Source organism: Protopterus annectens, chromosome 3.part1 (assembly GCF_019279795.1).
Source record: "Protopterus annectens isolate FY-2018-M chromosome 3.part1, PAN1.0, whole genome shotgun sequence".
Taxonomy (NCBI): domain Eukaryota; kingdom Metazoa; phylum Chordata; order Ceratodontiformes; family Protopteridae; genus Protopterus; species Protopterus annectens.
Genome location: NC_056732.1, coordinates 969,823,472 through 969,846,199, shown reverse-complemented (window position 1 = coordinate 969,846,199; position 22,728 = coordinate 969,823,472).

The window sequence follows — 22,728 nt, the reverse complement described above, 5'->3', positions numbered from 1 at the left end:
CTGTGCCAGCTGCTCTGCCCATGTGTGAACTACCCCCACCTGCTTCTAACAACTGACTACAATAAACTCCTAGGCAGCTATATCCTGACAGTCGACTATGTATATTTAGTGCTGCACTGACTTAAATCTCACTCGTCCATTTTTTTTCTGAAACCAGTCCCAGAAACTCTCTTGTATATGTTTCGGCAGTTTTATTCCAGTATGTAGCTGCCCTCACATGAGTGTAGTCCCAGACACAAGCATTTACAATTGCTGAAATATTTATTTTTTTAGAAGTATTTGTTTTCCACTGTAGAGAACTAATCTCCATGGACCTTTTACAGAGTCAGCCCGAAACTGGAGTCTGGTTAAGTGACTTGCTCAGAGTCACACAGTTATGCAATGAAACCTGTGGGAATCGAACCTGGTTTTCACCATCTATCACTTCAGTGACCAAATAAATACTCAACTTATCTTTTTCCAGAAAACCATCATTACATTACCCGTATTGCTTATGAATGCATTTGTGCCAATCACCACAGCAAATTAATTGCATACTTACAAAGCCAGTACATTTCACAAAATACTTTCCACGATCATTTTCATTTTGTTTTGACAACATTCAATAGACTTTTTTTCTTTATAACCTTTCTTGTGATACCTCAGGAAACTTGCATAATGTTTGCAGTTATTATTAGTGGCTAAATATTAAAATGAATTTAAGTCTGAGAGGTTGAAAAGGAGAAAATGTTTAAACTTTTATTTAAAAATTATAAAATAAAACCTGTAGTCTTTCTTCACTGCAGTTCACTACTGGCCATAGTAATGGAGAAACTTTCAGATTTATACATTTAATTGACAAATCTTTTATTGTATTGATAATGCCCTTTTCAACATATGTTCCTTTGCATTATAAATGTATTTCATGTATATCTTTACAGTTATGTAGATAAGCAAAAATAGATGCATACTGTTCTTCATTGCTACAGCTGAGGAAAATGTCCACTATTATCTGTCTTTATAATTTTATGTTTAGAAAATGTATTTTATTGTGCTTTGCTGAAATCTAAATGCTTCATAGGTTCATAGGTGTGTACTAGGCTAATGGCCCTGGAGCATTTACAAGCCTAGCCCATAGAAGTGCCCTGGAATCATGCCGCCCAACATTAGTTCCCAGTGCCTCTATCAAGTAGATCCACTTGAGTGATCCATGGGGTGAACTTTCTATTACCCATCCACTCTTCAATATTTCTCTTGAAGAGGGAGAGCGAGGTGCTCTGCTTGACATGTATGGGAAGTCTATTCCAGAGCATGGGCAGTCTCTGGGTGAGGAAACTGTCCCACCAGCATGTTCTGTTGATTGTGGTAATGAGGTTGAGGTCTCTGGAGCATGAGGTGTGGAAGGATTGGGATTTCTTTAGATGTAGTATTTCTAACAGAACTGGGTCAGACATGTCTATGTATGTCAAGCAGAGATCACCTCTAAGTAGGTGATATGAGACAGAGAATAGCTGTAGTCTTTTGAGTCTGTCCATGTAGGACATGTATTTAATGCCTAGGATCCTTTTCATGAGGTACTTCTGTGCCTCTCCAGCTGTTACAGGTGTCTAGTGAGGTACATGCCAAATAGGGCATTATACTCGATGATTGGTCTAATGAGGGAAGAGTAGAGAGAGACAATGAACTCTTTTTTCCTAGATGCAAAACCCTTGGTAAGGAGATGTGCCACATAGAAAGACTTTCTAACACAGTACCAATATGGTGGTCGAAGGACAGGTTGCTGTCAACCTATGTCCCCAGATCTCTTATAGCACCTTCAGTGTTCAGTGGGCTACCACTTATGTGGTAATTAGTAGGATATGAGCTTTTACCAAAGGTGATGATGACACATTTTTGGCATTACGCTTAAGGCCATGGTTTCAACACCAGTCATTGATCTCAGAGAGGCCTTTCTGTAGGATGTCTGCATCACTTGGGGAGTTAATAATGGCTCCCAGTTTGCAATCATCTATGAACTTGGTCAGCTAGAGTCCCTTTGTGTTGGCCTGGACTTCTGAGAAGTAGATGCCGAACAGGAGAGGACCCAGGACCGGTCCCTGTGGGACTCCACTCGTGACTGGTCGGCAGTTTGACTTGATGTTCGCTACTTTCACATTGTGTGTTCTATCTATGAGCCAATTTACAACCCACCTAGTGATATAGGGGTTGATGCCTAGTTGGGTGAGTTTATCAATAATTCCTGAGTGATGAATGGTATCAAAGACCTTGGCCAGATAGAGGTAGGCTGTATGCACTGCCTTACCTTCATCCACAGCCCTGGTGACTGACTCAAAGATGTCAACCAGGTTGAGTAGGCATGATCTCCCTTTCACAAAGCCAGACTGTGTGGGGTCCAGAGTTTGAAGATTTCTTATATCTTTGTTAATCAGGGCAATGATGATGTGCGCCATAGCTTTGCATATCAGACTTGTTAGCCTAATGGGGTGATAATTCCCAGGATCTGTAGTCGCTCCTACTTTATGGAGAGTGATGACTGTAGCAGTGCACTATTCGGTAGGGATAATGCCTGAGGTGAGGCTGTGACTGAACAGGAAACACAGATGTGGTACAGGTTTGCTTTGTAGTTCATGTAGAACACAGCTAGGGATATTATTGGATCCCATGGAAACTGCATTCTTGACCTTGGACAATGCAGCTTTAACCTGTGCTGCAGTAATGCTGGGTGCTTGGAATTCTTCTGGTATTGTGATTGGTCCTTGGAGGGGCAGCTAAAGTTGGCATTGAATCTATCGGCCAGTATGATGGCAATATCTGTTGGCTCAGTACAGGAGGTACTATTGTGCAGTAACTCAGAGCAAATCTGGGTATTGCCATGGAGGTTCTTGATATAACTATTGAAGGCTTTGTGATTGTTTTTAGTATTAGCCATGATTCTGCCTTCATAGCTGGCTTTAGAGGATTTGATGAAGGATTGCAACTAGTTGTTGAGGCTAATAAGTGAGTTTTTCCAGTCTTGGGATTTCACTTTTTTCTGTAACAGTTTCTTCTTTCTGTTGTAGAGTTTATTAAAGGCTGGGGAACACCAGATTGACTTCCTTTTTTTTGGAGGAGACTGTCTTGGTTCTGTTGGGTATGTCTAGTTCCATGCACTTATGTACATGTTCGTACAGTGCATTAGTGTATGATTCGGCAGTCATGCAGCTATTTTCCATTGGCATGGTTGCCGTAAAGTTAGCCACATCTGTGTTTAGGAGTCCAAAGTCAGCTTTGGAGAAGTTTTTCAAGGTGGTTATCTTTGCAGGGGAGTGTGGGTGAGATGTGGATTTCCGTGGTGATTAGTTTATGGTTGGATCTGACCAGGGACGGATTGACTATTGGTGTAGAGCAACGGTCACCCATGTTAGTAATAACCAGGTCAAAGATGTTGCTTCCTCTAATGGGGGTCAGAATGAGCTAGTCCAGGGCATTGGAATTGATGAATTCCAGGAAGAGTTGGGCCAGTGTATTGGTGCTTGAGCAATTTTCCCAGCTGATGGAGGGGTAGTTGATGTCTCCTAGTATGAGAGTGTTAGGTTGGACCTTGATAGATTCCAGGGTGCTTAGGAATGTGGAGTGAGAGTCAAGGGACATGGTTGTGGACCTATAGCAGGCTATGACCTGGATCACCATCTTACCCAATGTTAGTTGTACTTGAAGTATCTCAGATGCATTATGCTGGGCTACTAGACTGGAGGTGTGCATATCCTTTATGAATATGGAGACACCACTGCCTTTGGAGCTTCGGTCCATGTTTTAGGGCCGAAAGGTGTGGAATGAGTTATAGTCTGGTAGTGCAGGGGTGCTTTCTACTGCTTTAAACCAGGTCTTCAACTAAATTGTGCTATCACACTGCTCATCAAGCCACACACACACACACACACACACACACACACACACACACACACACACACACACACACACACACACACGCACACATGCAGACACACACACACACATATTATACACACACACACACACACACATACAGATATATATATATATATATATATATATATATATATATATATATATATATATATAGAGAGAGAGAGAGAGAGAGATAGAGAGAGAGAGTTTACTGGTTTACTATTAAAATGAAGAAAGATGGTTCGGCGAACATGGGAATGTCAAATGGAAGATGACTGATTCCCATATTGCTGACAATCATGCCTGTTAGGACTTGTTTCTGGTTCTGTACTGGTATATAGAGATTCAATAATCATTTTTTTTTTTTTGATATTGTAGGCTTCCACATTTTGGTCTTTAGGTATTATAGCCTCAGGACTATGGTTTTCATGATTTTGTGTTTCAACATTTTTTTAATAAACCAACTAAATACATGCACACACACACACACACACACACACACACACACACACACACACACACACACACACACACACACACACACACACACACACACACACACACACACACACACACACACACACACACACACATACACACTCACGCATGCACACACACACTCACGCATGCACACACACACACAAATGTACATGGACACACATATGCAAACTGCACTGCATGATCCTTCTAAAGTAGTTTAGAATAAATGTCAGCTCAGAAAACCAAAAACAGAAATGCCCACTTTCAAATAAACATGGTACTTATGATAGTTTGAACATTCAGTTTACAAAACACATAAACTTTTGGCCAGATTCCACAAAGCCTACATGGTCCATTTACACCGTGTGCACTTTGCTCTGTGTGTAGAGCTGTGCACTGCTTTGCAAACAAGATAAATACCTTGACATATAAATTACAGCATAAGCAACCAAATTGCATGCTAATCAATGAAACCAAGATGGAGAAGCTATTCAACACGCTATAAAGCAACTGTGTAGACTCAGTGCTGGTTTTCCCTGTGAATTCCAAAACCTATTGGAATACAGTCATGGAAAGTTGTTTACACAGAAACAATGTTAGGAGCTGCTTTTGCTTTAATTCATGTGTATGTGCAACAGGCTGCTGCTGCAGCTAAAAGACTAAGGTCAAGAAGGAGAAGAGTTTTCAGAAGACCCCAATTAACTTATCACAGTCTACATGATGTGTAAATTGTAGAGTACTAAAGGGTGGATAGAGACACACTACAGGAACTCTGCAACCTCTGTTGTCTTCAAGTCAGAGTCAGGGCAAACTGAGGGGAACCCATCCCAGTGGAGACAAAGGTATGTGTAGGACATAGAATCTTAGCTACAGGTACCTTTCAGAGACCAACAGGGGACATGCTGGGGGTGTCACAGGCATCAGCATCCAGGATCCTCCATCAGTTATTGAATGTTATTCTCCAACATGCTAATGACCACATATATTTTCCTGGTACTCATGAGGATAGGGACTGGGATCAATTGGTACACTGATAAATGGAAGATTAAAATTCTATAAAAAACAAAAGTCCACCATCAGAAACACACTTTAATGCAGAAAAAGCTTTCGGTTAAACAAATTTTCTCAGTGCTAGAACAATATACATCATGACACAGCACTTTTAAATAAGAGCAATAAGGGTAACGTGACCACAGCCAACAAATCACATTATACCATTAATTAAAACCTAAATCATTTTAAAAGAAACATCTACTGATATATTATATCCCAACAAGAACAAGTTTAATATTAACTCAGTTATTTATACCAGGTTTTAGATCTTCATTGGGCCTGATAGTCTACTCATTCTTAAAAAGGCAACTACAAATGTTGCTGTTGTATTTTAACAAGAACAGGCTTAATACTAATGGTATAAACAATCTAGTTGGTGGTGGTCACATGTTACCCTTATTGCACTTATTTAAAAGTGTTGTGTCATGATGTATATTGTTCTAGCATTGAGAAAGGTTGTTTAACCGAAAGCTTTGCTGCATTAAAGTGTGTTTCTAATGGTGGACTTGTGTTTTTTATAGTACTCATGAGAAAAGGGCCAGAAATATGCAGGAATTCTACCCTGTAGCACCTTACCTTGAAGTACTGGGTGACAGAGACTGCACATGTGTAGAAATCAATCCACCCAGGGAACAGGAAAGCCTCTGTATTAATAGAAAAATGTTTCCACGCTATTAACTGGCAAGGCATGTGTAATGCCAAAGTAATCATCTTGAATGCGTGGGCTGGCAACCCATGCAGTTACCACAACTCTCATATCTGGCACACCTTTCAGCTGTAACAGATATTCACTGAGATATCTCACAGGGTCATTTACTAGGGGATACAGGGTATGCACTGGAAATGTACCTGATTCCACCCATCAGAAATGCACACACCTGCTGAAGAATGGCATAATGAGGCTAATGCCCAAACCAGAAATATTATAGAGTGTGTGTTTGGGCTGCTGAAGTTGTAGTTCCAGTGCCTAGATACATCTGGTGGAGCCCTGCAGTACAATCCATGGACATGTACTGAAATATTCACAGTATGTACAATACTACACAACATCATCCTGAGAAAATAGCTTCAGCAGGATCAATAAGGGGAAGAAGCACACATCCCACCGCCAATACCAAGGTCATCACAGATACACACAAGTGAGAAGTCAGAGCAAGAAGCAGTAGCTGCTGTGGGTGTAGGCAGCCATATGTATGCTCAATATGCATTCACATTGGCTGAAAGACAGCATGTAGTACACTCACTCACCACTTATGGACCTAAAACCTTTCTCTTACACACATACGTATAGTAACATTGATGACAAGCAAGTGTCACAACCTTTTCCTCCCCATGTATTGGCAGTGTGCTGCTTGCATCAGACAGAGTCAGCCCTGAACTGAAACTGTTGCAACTGCTGGATTTACAGAATAAGTTTTAACTTTGAGTTTGTTGTGTAATAATATAAATGACTGGCATATCATTGCATGCTGTTACTTGGTAGTGTAAGCAAGTAAAAGGTGGGTGATTTGCAGTCGCAGCTGATGATTTCAAATTAAAGGGGGGCTGCAGGAGACAACTGAATGGGTGGGGCCAATGAGAAGGGGTGTGACCAACTAGAAAGGGGTGGGGCTATGCTCAAAACCACAACAACTGGAACTTTAATTAAATACGCTGTCCTGGGTGCCAAGCCATCATTACAAGAGTCCAATCAAGACAAAATGAAGTGTAGAAGAAAAAAAACATGTCAATGCATTGGTTACATGACAACTTACTTAATATCTAGATGGAAACACAAAGGTTGTGAGGCATGAAAAAATAAATTGCTTTTTAAATACATTACTGGAATGCCAGTCAAAATCAAGTATAAAAAAACAAGCAGCACTCAGCTCAAACCACTTCTCCTTGCACTGCAGTTCTAATTATAATTTATATTCAGCTTTATAAAATTACCAAGTAACATGCTGAAAGTAGCAATCTCTGTGATACCCCTACTTGTAAAAATGTTTCTTATCCAAAAAAGACCTGCTGCCTGACAACAACTATCTATTTGTTTCATGGGGAAGACACGATCAAAGTAAAAAATGAACAGCAAACAAGAAACAAGCTCAAGATAAATTGCTTAAAGGATTACTGCACAAGTTATGGACCACACATGATAGATTGGCATTCTGTTTAGTTTATGGGTAAAGCCTGCAAAGATAACTGCAAGTCTCCAACAAATGTAATGAGCTTCTGAAAATACCATAATCCTGTCCTTTATTACAAATACTGTCATATGCATTTCAATATCTAAGGCTTATACATTATCTAGTTATGTAAATATTCTCTGCATGGCAACAATGAAAAGGCTTTCAATGCTGGTAATTCTTTAACAGTATGCTTATTAAAGCTTACTTGCATCTTACAATCTCCAGCAAGCTTACCTGATGGCCATTAAAGCATTGCTACTTTAATACAGAACAACAGGGCACTGCAACAGCATGCATGTTTTGAATAATAAGAAGCATAAATCAACAGTATAAAAATAACACAGAAAACCAGAACATTCTGCAAAATCAAGGACAGAAGAAAAGCCACGGTTGTACTTGTGGTCTACCTTGGATGGGGGAATAATATGCATACTTACACTGCATAACTGCTCCTTGCCTTGCTTGAACACATCCAGAGCCACTACAATGGGGAGTGGGGTGCAACAAGTATGTCACAGTTTGAAATGTCTCTGGCTGACGTTGATGGCTCTGACACTCATACCTCTCAACCTCAGAGCAAAAAATCTGGACAAAGCCATACATAGAAGTGGGACACTGGCCCAAAAATAAAGACAATTTTTAAATATTGCTCTTATAAACTTAGAAAGATAATAGAATAGTAATAGGTCTTGCATTAGTATGAATTTTTGAAGGGTATGAAATCTGAAACTCAAATGTCTGCCATTATTTTCTAACTTCAATCTTTAATGATTTGCTACGAATTTGCCAGAAAACCACAATTTTATGAAAAACAGTCCAAAAATGTTATGCAAAAATATAAAATTGCCACACAATACAGCTGGAAACCTGTCAAAGAAGGGACACCTTTTTAAAAGTAGTACTGTTAAATTGAGCAACTGACAAAATAAGAGCATCTACATGCATTTCTGAAATAAAAGTAATCTATAACTCTGATCATTACAGTTATTTATAATTGTAAACCCTCCATGTTTTCTTCTAAAATTGCCATTTTGCAGAGGGATTATTAAGGGGGAGAGCAACATCTTGAACCACAATTGGGGACAGTTGAGAGGTTTGGATATTCCTAATTTCATAAATCCATTTATTTGCATGTACCTCTCAACCTCTTAATGCAGGAAATCTGGACAAGGCCAAATATATTGGGGGGACATACAAACAGTACTAAAAATTGCTCTTGTATAAACTTAAGACAGTTGATAGAATAACAGGTCTTGCTTTAGCATGCATTTTTCTGAAGGTTATGATGTCTGAAACTCAATGTCTTTCATTATTTAGTGACTTCATTCCGAAATGATTTGCCAGAAAACCACAAATTTTATGAGGAACAAACCAAAAATAAGAAGCAAAAGTTTATTCATTCTGCAAAATTCTGGACAGTTGAGAGGTATAGTTCAGCCAGAGCTGTCTGAGTTTGCTGCCCTTCCCCCCTCACAAAATCATGGTCGAATGGAGCGTCCCCTCTGCAGCCATTCCAATGTCCCATTCCTTGGTTATTTCACCCCATTTGCCATAAACACTGTAATGTGCATACTGCTTTACTTCTGCGATGATATGGATTTCATTTGAAAGTTTTATTTTATATTTTACAGCATAAACCCTAATAGATATCTGCTAAACAAAGCAATGCAGTCTCACAATGAAAATAGACTTAGCATTAAAACTTCTCTGCCCTTGAATCTCACATTCATTGAAACAGCATTGAAACCCACATTCAAAGAAAATACATTTTGTCAGTGGCAGATAAAGATTAATTTTGGGCTGTTTTCAAATCATAGGCCCCTTGAACACGAAACATACACATGCTCTTTGATACACCTTCCTGACTGTATTAAATTGTATTCCTTGTACAATACAGTACAGTTGTTAGAGGTCATTTTAAATTTATTGTTTTGAACATTTTTCCAGTAAACAATGAAACAAAATGCATGCACCAATAATGACAAAACTGCCCAGTTCAGAACATTTCCATCATATAAGTCTACTCAATCTTCTACAGTCCACCAGTATCAGTAAATATGCACAATCTGAAGAAGTAAAAGTCATCTAAATAATTCTACATTATAGGTTCATAGGTTCATAGGTTCAATCTCCCATCCATTGGTCAAGATTTCTAAATCTGGTTTTGACATGTTTGTATGTGTAGCAAAGGGTCACCTTGAGCAGCTGAGTAAACGAAACTGAATAGAGCTGCTGTTCTTTCGTCAGCATAGGACATATTTTTTTATTTGACCCTCCTTCCTTTTGGTGAGGAACTGGCCTCTCCAGCTGCTGCTGCAGTCGGGGTCAGATACATTCGAAATGGGGCATTGTACTCAATCATTGGTCTGCAGACTACTATCAACCTGGGTCCCCAGGTCCTGATAACTTCTTCTGTGCTCAGTGGATTGCCACTGTCATGTGTGTTTTTTCTATGGCGCCCAGTTTGCAGTCATCTGCAAACTGTGAGCTTTGGAGTCTGACATGGGCGCCAGCAGCTCTGACCCTGTGGGTTCTGTCATAGCCAGATCGAGGTAGGCTGTATGGACTGCCTTTCCCTCATCAATGGCTTTGGTGACTGTTGGTCCATTATGATCCTCTCCATGGCAGATAAGGAGGCTTGTCAAGCTGGGGGGCGGTAATTTCCAGAGGTCGGTGGAGGGTACGCCTTTGTCTCTGGGCGCTGGAGATGTTTGGGGTATCTCTCTTTTGGGGGAGGGGAGAAGTTTGCACTGAACCTGTCAGCCAGTATGTTGGCAATGTCTGTAGGATCAGTCTTCACATCATTTGAACTAGCTCTTGAGCATATCTGGGAGTTTCCTCCCAGGTTTGGCCTTATGATTGTCTTTTGAGTCTTTAGCTATTTTCTCTCTCGAAATTTTTTGATTTTTTTTTTTTAGAGGAGCTTTTTTTTTTACTTATAGAAGGGTGTCTTCTTTTACCTTTTTTTTTTTTTCTATCTTGTAGTAGCTTCCTCCTTTTGTTGTAGAGTTTGTTTATGGCTGGGGTCCACCAGACTGGACGCTTGCCTTTGGTACAAAGAGTCTTTGTTTTGCTTGGGATTGCCTTATCCATGCAGTCCTGCAGGTGCTGGTAGAAGGCATTTGTAAGTGATTCAGCGGCTTGAGTACTGTTTTCTGCCGGCTCGGGGGCCTTAAAGGAGACCACACTAGTCTTTAGTTTTTAAAGAAATCTGTTAACTAATGAAGAGGTTGCTACTAGCAAACAACTTTATATGTCATTGTTTCATCTACAAATAAAGTGCCTGTTGCCCTTGAGGAATAAATTGCTTATGTTGCATTAAAAAAATGATAAGCTAGTAATATTGCAATAGGGAATGGATGGCAAACTGATAACAGGTTTACAAGACCAATGCTCTAACCCCTAGGTATCTTCGCCAAAGAGGACTGCAGCATCCATCCCCTTTACAACATAGTACAGTGTCAGCAATGTATCTACCTACTGTGGGAGTAGAATCTACAGCCTTCTGCATCAAAAGCAAGTACCCTACCTGTTGTGCTATTAACAGTGTAAGCAGACTCAGCATAAGCAGCACTAAACTTTTGTTCCCCTGCAGCTCTCAGCTCCTTGTAAAATCTACTCGACACTCAGCTGTATCTCTGAACCTTGCAGCACAACAAATCTGGAAAAAGCCAAAATTTATTTGGGGGGGACAAAAGCCTAAAAACCAGAAACACATTTTAAACATTGCTTGTATAATGTTGGAAAGTTGCTAGAATAAAATGCTGTGTTACCACTATACATTTCACTGCCAAGTACTGAACCCAGGACCCAGTGCAAAACAGTCAGAGCATCATATCACTATGCCAAATCATCTATTTTGTGAAAAAAAGGAAGACTGAAACTTAAATGGCTACCGTTTAGTAAATTCAGTTATCACCATAGCTGTCAACATCTTAGCACAAAACATCTGAACGAAGCCAATAATGGGGGAATATAGTCCCCAAACATATTCAGTGAGTTCAGTTATCACCATAGCTCTCAACCTTGGCACAAAAAACCTGGATAAAGCCAATAATGGGGGAATGCAGTCCAAAAAATAGGGACAAATATCCATTGAGGACACCAGAGCAAATCCACACAAACACAGGGAGGACATGCAGACTCCACACAAAAGGCACCCCAGCCAAGAATCAAACCAGAGAACCTATGCTACCATTGCACTACTGGCTATGTTAAGTAACAAAAATACAGAAACCACAACTTGCATGAGGAACAGAACAAATATGAGGCAAAAATCTGTGAATGTTTTACAAATGGTGGTGGGTATGGAATTCAGGCTCTTGTCACTTGGGCCCAAGGTACAGGGTTCAAGCCTTATTCTCTACCCATCACCATGTATCAACTGGGGTATTTCACACACACACACACACACACACACACACACACACACACACACACACACAGACACACACACATACACACACATCCTGTCTCTGTCCTCCATAATGGCCTGTAGTGATCCTGTACTCTGGAGCAGGACAGCAAAGTCCTCCATATCTTGCAGCCCAATCATCATAGTGATCCTGTACTTTATCCTGCAGCCTGATCATCTGTCTGTCCTCCATAATGGCCCATATGCATGCTGTCCCATGAAACGTACGAGCCTCCTGCTGTTGGGTTCCTGTGAGATGTGAAGAGGCTGGACCCTCCAGCCTGTGGGAAATGCAGTCCAGTGACCTTCTGGTCTGTGCAGCCATCACTGCACAGACCTCTGGGCTGGAAGGCTGGAGTTTCCTGCTGTCCCTATCTGGACTGCCTAACAGAGCAGTCTGGAGTTCAGGAATAGCATGCATGCATGTGCGGAGTTTTGGTCTGCCTAACACAGCAGTCAGAAACTAAGCACGCATGCGTGGAGTCCGGGACTAGTGAAATATTTTTTTTTATGTTCTACAGTTTATTTTTATTCATTTTACAGGTGGGGGGGGGGGCTGCAGTCCTATAGCATGAGCTGCCCCTGGTGATTTGTAAGAAATGACTTCAACATGTGGCAGTTGAGACTTATTTGACTTTTATGTGTCTGTTATTAAGTAATAGGCCCAAGACATTAAAGATTCACACAGTCATACCTCTCGAAAGTACTGATGGTCATTGCATGCCCTCAGTTTATCACCACACATTTGTACTATAAGCAAGTAAAAGGTGGGAGATTTGAAATATGAATTACATGCTGGATGCAAAAAATGGAGAGTAATAATAGCAACATATCATTGTTTGTTCCATAACAGAAATGCAGTTTTGATCCCCACCCCACAAAGAACAGGCAAATTACACATTTTGCTAACAAACCATCTCTGAAATGCCAAAAGTGCTATCAAATGAGCTGTTCCTGAAGCAAGTCTACAGAAATGCCCAGACAAACATGCCTATGCCATCAGTACACTTATAACTAATGCATGCAGATAAACATGTAGAAACCTTTGCTAATCAGTATATATAACTATTAAACATATTTTCTTAATAGCATTTCAGCATATGCAGCATGTAGCTGACAAAATGCAAGCATACCTTCTCAAGTTCAGTAATCCTCCATGCAGATACATTGCAAAGTAAAACCCTCTTTTCTGTGTTCTCCATATAAACAAGTCTCCTCACCTTTAGTTTCCCTTGCTACATGGTTGCATGTTTATGGTGTAGATTCAGTGCTATCAGCACAGTAAAGATGCAAATGAGGTGTGAACTTATTAGAATTGCTGTATCCCAAATACGTGGCTTCATGGAGTGGATGCAAACATAGTGCAGGCACTCCCTCCATGTTTTTTCATAGGTGTGTACTAGGCTAATGGCCCTGGGGCCTTTACAAGCCTAGCCTATAGAAGTGCCTTGGCATTGTGCAGCCCGTCATTAATTTCCAGTGCCTCTATCAAGTAGAGCCACTAGAGTAATCTCCAGGGTGAACTTTCTATCTAGGTTCATAGTAAAGAGCATACAAAGGCCTTGATGAGATTTAAAATCATGACCCCTGGTTTACAAGACCAATGCTCTAACCCCAGAGCTACAAGGCCACACTTTTTAATGGATTGCAACTGTGAATGATTACTGGTAGGGAGAAGGAAAACAGCATCAAAGCAGACTTCCCTATATCCACTGGGTATGTCAGTTTAGACTTACAAAGTGTTAGAAGTAATTTTACAAAGACTGGAAATGTAAGTAAGCAGCAGACAATACATAGGTTCTGTTCATTACCATCCAACCTCTCCTTCATTTGTTGGCAACTGCATATTATATTACGGCCATTTAATATCCTCACACATTTTTAGGACAATGATATAGAATAGCTTGCTGACTGCATGTCTCAGATTACTGGTCATATATCAGAAAAATAATCAACAAACACAGAGAGGAAAGACAGAGCTGCATATTTGCAAGCAAACCTCATAACTGGTTGTGTGATCACTTGGTGCACTGCATCCAAAAACAATAAATTTACAAATAACACTTGAATGTGTTCATATTACTGTAGACAATGATGCAGTTGGTTGTATGAAGAATTATTTCAGTTCCTTGCTGCAAAGCTTTTTATTTAGCAAAGGGGGTAAGGCTCCCTTACTGTGTTTGGAAGCCACGGTGGTGCAGTGGTTAGCGTTGTTGCCCCACAGCAAAAGGTTTTCCCGTTCGAATCTCAGCTGGAGCACCTCCTGTGTGGAGTCTGCATGTCCTCCTCACAGTCAAGTGATGTTTAAAGACATGCGGGTAGGTGCGTGTGTGAATGGGTGTGAATTCTTTATAGGTTGGGTATCGGGCTGGCACCACGGCACTGTAAAAATCCACTGCCAATCATTAGTGAACTGGAGTTCTACTGTGGTGACCCCTAACCGGGAAAAGCCAAAAGACATTACTTAACTGTATTCTGAAGGTTCATTTGTGTGACAGTTCAAATTCAGACTTATGTAAAAAATTATCTCATTTGTATTAAGATTTTGTAATATATATGTCATGGATTAATTTTCTTTATTTCAACTTTTCCTTTTTTTCCTTTTTTATTTTCATTTTTTTTGGGTGGGGCACCATTGTTTGCTTGATGCGCCACTAAGCTCAGGCACCCAAAACAAGAAAATGTATGTCACATTTGGCTGTACTCCTCTTGTTTGTGCAAAGTGTGACAGTGCACAAAATGAACTAGTGGCCCACCTAGGCAGCAGACAGAGCACCTGCAGAACACCTGTGAATAAGGCATCTGTAAAACAGCAAATGTCAAAAGCAACAGATTTTTGCAATTTTTTTGTTTTCCATCATGTAACTTCAATTAGCGGAGTTGTGCACCAGCTATTAAGGTTCCCCAGCAACTGCAGCCATTAAATACCTGCAGGCAGGCCTCAGACAGCTAATAATTGAAACTGAATACATTTAATTAATTCTGTTGGGCATCGTGCAAACCTGCTAAGCAGCATTGCATGGTGGTTAACAAAGGCACCTTAAGAATGATTAGGAAATTAGAAAATATCATCAACTAGTTCTGTGGCAGCAGGAGTAAGTGTAGCTTGGAGTACACATGGTCCTGGGTTCTAGTACAGGGTGTGCAACCTATTTTTACTCTTGTGACAGTGCAGTTTATAGCAATGTACTGAAAAATAGGCAAGTGTTATTTCAACATACTTGTGGCAGCAGGAGTAAGTGTAAGACTGTTATACACATTGCACTGGGTTCTAATATAGGATATTCCATACACTTTCACTGTTGTTCCACTTTACATTACATTCACTCTCACTTGAATTGTATGTATGAGGGTGTAGACACAATTATTGTGTTTGCAGATGTATGACTAAGGGTATTCTATCTACTACATTTCTGTAAGTACAATTATACTATCTGGACTTGCATGGGCTTCAAAATTACATAAGGCATATACATAACTGTATCTATATCCAATAATCTTGTTAGGTCACACACGTATGTGTAACAGCTCGATCTATCACCTGTATTTAAGTATGATTTCAGTTCATGTCTGAGCAGCACGTCTTCTGTGGCAAAGATGCAAAATCAATGCTGTGGAAGAAAATAAATTGTCCCTTGTGCCTTTGGTCAAACCCCACAGTGTAAAAAATCAATTTACCTCTGTGTATAAAGGCAAAAACAAATGTGTCAGATCATTACATTATGCCCCCAGCGCATGTCTGCAAACTTAACTCATCTAACAGTTAGCTTCCAAATTCCTATATATATTTCCAGGCTACATCAGTAGATAACCCTCAAACTAAGGCCACGTGTCAGATTAAACTTCCAATTTCAGTTATTTAATTCTTCCCTGCTTAGCACTGCTGTGCTCTGCTTAACATTGCACACACATATTTAGCATCATTGCTAGGGTTAGCTCATTACCAGTAAACATGCTAACTGGAATTGGGGGGAAAGCATCTGTTTCTAATCCACTAGTTTGTCTGGTAGACATGGTTGGCATTAGAGAAGAACATGATTAGTCTGTAGCATGAACAAATTGTAAGAGTTCAATATTAGACTATAGTCAGAAGTTGTGAGTTCAAATGCCACATCTCACAGCTATACAATACTGTTATTTCTTCAATAATAGTTACATTAAATTAAAAACCATGTACCAGTGGCACAAATGCCCTGCCATAAACTGTAATCTGTATAATTGAAACACTCATATAGGTCCATAGGTTCATAGATTAGTACTAAGCTAACTGCCCTTGCGAGCCACTTTAAGCCTAGCCAATTATCCCTTGTAAGACTCAAACCCTGCACCTTGTGTTTGAAAGGCAAACACCTTAACCATTAGGTCACCCTCCTTGAATGTGCAATATATGCACATTTCAAGGATTACTTTCACCAATCTGTAGTATAGTGTGTATCTCTTGGGATGTATACTTACATGTAATACTTCAGATACAAGAGTTGTATAATTGTATTACTGCATTGTATGCCACATATGATGGTACTAATTTTATTTCTTTTTGACTCACCCTAGTCCTTATCTCTCTTTTATTTTCTATTATGTGTTGTCAAAATTTCTTCATGTCATCCATGTATAACACATCACTAAATGCTACACAGGACAGTGAGGTAGTCCAGTCCCAAGGGATCAGCCTGACCCACTCTACCAGCTCCAGCATCAATGCCCAGCACATCTGGGAGCCAACATAGCATCAGTGACTTGGCTCCCCTGCACTACCTGTGCCCTTAGGTAGTTCTGGCTGAAAAGCTAGTGCAACGGTACCTTCCGGGAGCAGTGGTGGAGGTGTTTATTTCATCACCCACTGGGAGATGCTAGGGTTGGTGCATAGGGTCATGCACCGCACCATTGGTATATGCCTATGCCAGATGGAGAGACTGATCTCTCTCACAGTCCCTAGAACAAGTCATTAAGCACTCCAGCCACTAGTGGAGTAAGGGAACAGTTATGACAATCCAGTGGGTGAGGACTTGACTCTGAATGTCTCCAAGCTTGATGGGCATGAGCCTGGGCTGTCCCCTCTTTCACCCCAATCATGGTGTCCCCCAGTCTTTTGTGTCCCTCAATGTCCCTGTGTCTTGTCTTGTTTGTTTGCATTTGCTTCCTCACCTACCCAACTTACATGACACAGACATACCTATGTCCTTTGCCCAGCAATTCTCTTTTACAGAATTAAACAAAAAATGGGCACTTGTCCCACAAAAAAAAAAAAAAATATCATCCCATACATAGCTCTCCATTTTGCACACATGTTTTCTTGACACACTTGATTCAGTCCAGTTGGCTATATAACATGATTACACTGTTGTCACCCCTTTCTCTGGAGGTGATAGTCCAAATTTCACTAATATTCTACACATATGATCAGTTCTGACTGCTGAAAAAATGGATAGCTATAGTTCTTTTCTACCTCCCTGTTGCACATTTCTGTATTTCTTTCCCTTTGTACTTCCCCCTGCTTGCTTCAATTTGACCACTTTCCTATCCATCCCATTTAAAGATCTATAATCTGGTCAAAAAAATAGAATCACACACAACACATACGTAGCAGACAAAGCAATGGTTCCCTTCATTTTTTGGCCTCTATGTTTGCGTGAAGTTTTGTATCACTCAGCAATGCCAAGGTATGGTGAGTGGCAGTATAATGCTGTGGTTACCTCCACATAATGCCATTTAATCCCATCATGCTATGCCAACACACAGCAACACATGTACTATTAAGAATTCATGTCATTGCATTATCATTGTTTAGTTAAAAGTATTAGATACAGCTGGATTCAAACCCAGTATCATCTGGGCTCAAAAAGAAATGCGCCAATGCATTTACACCTGCTGCTATAGAGTCAGCTAAGCAACAGATGTGTTTCATAGACTCAGTACTAACTCACAGAATTCAGCAGTGTGGCTTGTGCTTGCGTATTGCTTAACTAAGCACAAATAAGGGAAGTTTTAGAAATGTGTATGTCACATGCTCAAATACTTTGCCAACCATCATGCAAACCCACTGCTTATCATCCTATGGAAAAGTAAATATTATCATGTATTACTGCCATTTACTACCCATTTACTGTGTATGACATGAAATTACATGTGAAAACATAACAAACCGAAGGCCTCAACTAACAGTATGTTGCATAGTTACAATACAGCCATGCATTTCTTCCCTGCAAGCACTGCAACCCTATTGTGTCTCTACTTTTTCACACATATATCACCCACACTACAGAAATTCATATCAAATTTTGTGTGATATGCAATGCACATGAAAAGTTAATATGCCAAAATAGAACTATTGACCCAAAGACTAAAAAGCCTTATCTGCACGACTATGGATAGAATAGGCATGGACCTTATCCACAAGGACATAGGTGACCCTCAACACACTTGATATGACCCATTTTGGTTTTGTCAAGGCTATATCTTAGTGTACTAAACTTAGTGGACTTCTTTGACAATGACCCCAAACACCTGGATGAGGGATGACAGGACATACCACCATTGTTGAGTTATACAAGGCTTTTGACACTGCCCCCCATTCAGCTATCATAGAAAAAAATCTCCCATCAGGATTAACCCATACATTACTAGATTGTTACCCAACTGGCTCACTAACAATGCACACACTGTCAAAGTTGTGGAATGCACTTCCACCACTAGACCACTTACCAGTAGAATACCACAAGGATCTGTGCTGGGCATTGAAATGTTTGGAAACTATTTCTCTGAAGTACAGGCAAAGGTAGATGGTCTATGGCTTACCAAGTTTGCAGATGACTATTAACTGGATTCATATCATGGATGGGCCTGACACAGACAAATGATTGGTGTCAAACTCATGGACTGAACCTTAAAGCAAAGAAAAAGCCTCTTTGTCCCTTATAGCAATGAAGTACCCCTGCTAATTATGATATACATAGCACCCTACTAAGCTCAAATACAGTGTTTCAAGACTTGGGAACACATGTTGATAGCAATCTACACTTCAATCATTATGTGTCCTTAGTGGTGAGATACACATTCTACATTGAGCATCTCATAAATAAGGTCATCACATCCAAGACCAGGGGGGTCATAGCTCTGCTGTACTCTACACTTATCAGACCAATAATTGAGTACATTGCTCCCTTCTGTCTGTACCTCATCTGATAACTGCAGCAACTGGAGAAAATATAGAGGTTTGTGACTGGGAGAATCCAGGGCCTCCAAAACATGACATACATGGAAAGACTGAAAGACCTTTCATTGTACTTGGTATCTTGCAGGCTGCTAAGAGGTGAACAATGCATGGCCTACAGAGCAGTCTCAGACCCTGCCTTGCTAGAAATGCTGGACATCTGCAAATCAAATGGGACAAAAATAACTTGCTCCAGGGATCTCAACCTAGCCTGTGACATCAACAGAACATGGTGAGGAGACAGATATATCTCTCACCAATTGCCACTCCTCTGTAATAGGCTCTCATTGCATGGAAAGCAGTGCTCCTCAAAGACCCTATTCATGTGCAACCTGGAAAACTGTATGGTTGATTGTAAACTCACTCCTGAGGTATCAATTATGTCCCTCATGGACAAGGACAATCAGTACTGATCACTAATTTGCTTTGCTAACAATGACTATCTAACTATGCTCAATAAAAGTACTTGTGTTTTTACATAGCTATGCTTGTAAATGCCCTAGGACTATTAGGCTAGTAATCTCCTATGAACCTATGAAGCTCTGAACCTATGCAGGTCTCCCAACATCTTCTCTGCAACATGGCCCGCTGGTGTCATCCACTATAAGTTGACCTGCAGTCTTGTAAAAGTCTGGCTTGTGCTGTGGTGCTATTGTAAAGTACTGAGTTCTGTAGTCTTTGTACTTAGAGAGTTTGGGGTTCTGTTCTCACTGCAGTCAACTGTGTGTGTGTGTGTGTGTGTGTGTGTGTGTGTGTGTGTGTGTGTGTGTGTGTGTCTGGGTGTGTGTGTGTGTGTGTGTGTGTGTGTGTGTGTGTGTGTGTGTGTGTGTGTGTGTGTGTGTGTGTGTGTGTATGTGTCTAGTCAGATTCAATCCCATGGATTGACTGTATTTTGATACTCGCACATGCCTACACATCCATTTCATGCAGGTCTCCCAATATCTTCTCTCCAACATGCCCTGCTGAAGTCATCCACCATAGGTTGACCTGCAGTCTTGTAAAAGTCAGGCTTGTGCCATGGTGCTGTTGTAAGGTACTGAGTTCTCTAGTCTGTGTACTTAGGTAGGCTAATCTCACTGCAGTCAACTGAGGTGTGTGTGTGTGTGTGTGTGTGTGTGTGTGTGTGTGTGTGTGTGTGTGTGTGTGTGTGTGTGTGTGTGTGTGTGTGTGCTGTATGCATTTTCTTGGCATTACAGAGAGCCTTTTACATCAGCATGTAGGGCACTGCTATTGCCATATTCTCCTTACCATACACATCTGATGTCATTGGCTATAACATGTTGTTTGAGAGATACCAAGTCAGACATGTGCTGAGGTGCTTGCCTTAATATAGAGTTCTGTTTTCTGTGTACTTAGGTAGGTGTTCTATTCAAATGGCAGTCAGCTGGTGTGTGCATGTGTGTGTGTGTGTGTGTGTGTGTGTGTGTGTGTGTGTGTGTGTGTGTGTGTGTGTGTGTGTGTGTGTGTGTGTGTGTGTGTCTGTGTGTGTCTGTGTGTGTTGTGTGGACTTTCTTGACATTACAGAGCGTCTTTTACATCAGCATGTAGGATACTGTTATTGCCATATTCTCTTCACCATACACATCTGATGTCATTGGCTATAAAGTGTTGTCTGAGAGATTCCAAGTCATGCATGTGCTGAGGTGCTTGCCTCAATACAGAGTTCTGTATTCTGTCTACTTAGGGAGGTGTTCTGTTCTCACTGAAGTCAGCTGGTGTGTGTGTGCATGTGTGTGTGTTGTGTGCACTTTCTTGACATTACAAAGAGCCTTTTACATCAGCATGTATGACACTGTTATTGCCATATTCTCCTCACCATACACATCTGATGTCATCATCTATAAAGTGTTGTCTGAGAGACTCCAAGTCAGACATGTAGTGTGGCACTTGCCTTAAATACAGAGTTCTGCAGTCTCTGTACTTAAATAGGTATGGAGTCTATTCTCACTGCAGTCATTTGGTGAGTGTGTGTGTGTGTGTGTGTGTGTGTGTGTGTGTGTGTGTGTGTGTGTGTGTGTGTGTGTGTGTGTGTGTGAAAGTGAACTTGTTTGACACTACAGAGAGCCTTTTACACCAGCATGTGGGGCAATGTTATTGCCATATTCTCCTCACCAGACACCACTAAAGTCATCAGATATAAAGTATTGTCTGAGACACTCCAAGTCAGACTTGTTCTGTGGCACTTGCCTTAAATGCAGAGTTCTGCAGTCTCCGTACTTAGATGGGTAGGAGGGGGTCCATTCTCACTGTAGTCAATCGGTGTGTGTGTGTGTGTGTGTGTGTGTGTGTGTGTGTGTGTGTGTGTGTGTGTGTGTGTGTGTGTGTGTGTGTGTGCATGCTTGACATTACAGTGAACATTTTACACCAGAATGTGGGGCACTGTTACTGCCATATTGTCCTCACCAGACACTGCTGATATCATTATTTATATCTGATTTGTGGATGTGCACTATTCTCACTAGGGCAGGGTGAGAGACTGGCCTGGAGGCCAAGCAGAAGTCACCTCATCTTATACAATACAGATTACAGTGACATGGATTTCAGTCTATCCACATACATCATGGCATAGCTTGTATGCACTGTGTTTCCTTGGTATGTAATCCATGTGGTCTCTCCAGCTGCTGCATGTGTCTGATGAGATACATGGAAAGCAGAGCATTATACTCTATATTAGTGTTTTGAGGATGTTCAAGTATAGTGCTGTAATATAATCCTAAGGCCTGAATAAGATGGGGTGACTTATGATGTGCACAACATAGCCTTTCAGTACCAGTGTCAACACTTGTTGGTCAAAGTTCATAGTGCTATGTACGTGTATTCCCAGTGTTTGCATCACTGGGCTTCAGCATAGCGGGACTGTTGTCAATACTGTAATTAGCAGGGAATTCTACTTTGCAGAAGGGCAAAATAAAGGCACAGTTTTGCATTTATCTGTAGACTGTGTGGCTTTGTCACCAATCATTTGTTTGTGTTAGCCCCTCCTGTAGTATGTTATCATCATAGGTGGACTCAATGATTACACCCAGTATTCAAGAATCAGCTAGCGAGGTAAGCCAAAGGTTGTATACTTTAGCCTGAACTGTCAAGAAATAGATTTCAAACAGTAAAGGGCCAAACACAGATCCCTGTGGTACACCAGTGGTGACAGCTCTACTGGTACAGGTTGATTCACCAACTTTCACAATATGTGTTCTGTCAGTGACCCTGTTGGTTACTGATCTAGAGGCATGAGGTTTAATCCTCAGCTGGGAGAGTTTCTCAATGATCCCTGCATAGGGGATTGTGTTCAAACCCTAGATCAGTTGAGGACAGCCAGCATGCACTGTCTTACCTTCATCCAGGCATGTCACACAAATTCAATTGGCTGTGACAACACCATAGATTGCCTATCACATGACTCATCACATGCACTTTCCTGACATGGTTGAATACACACTATCATATGACTCATCAGATGCACCTTCCTGACATGGTGGAATACACACTTCAACACACCCTACACACAGACTATGTTG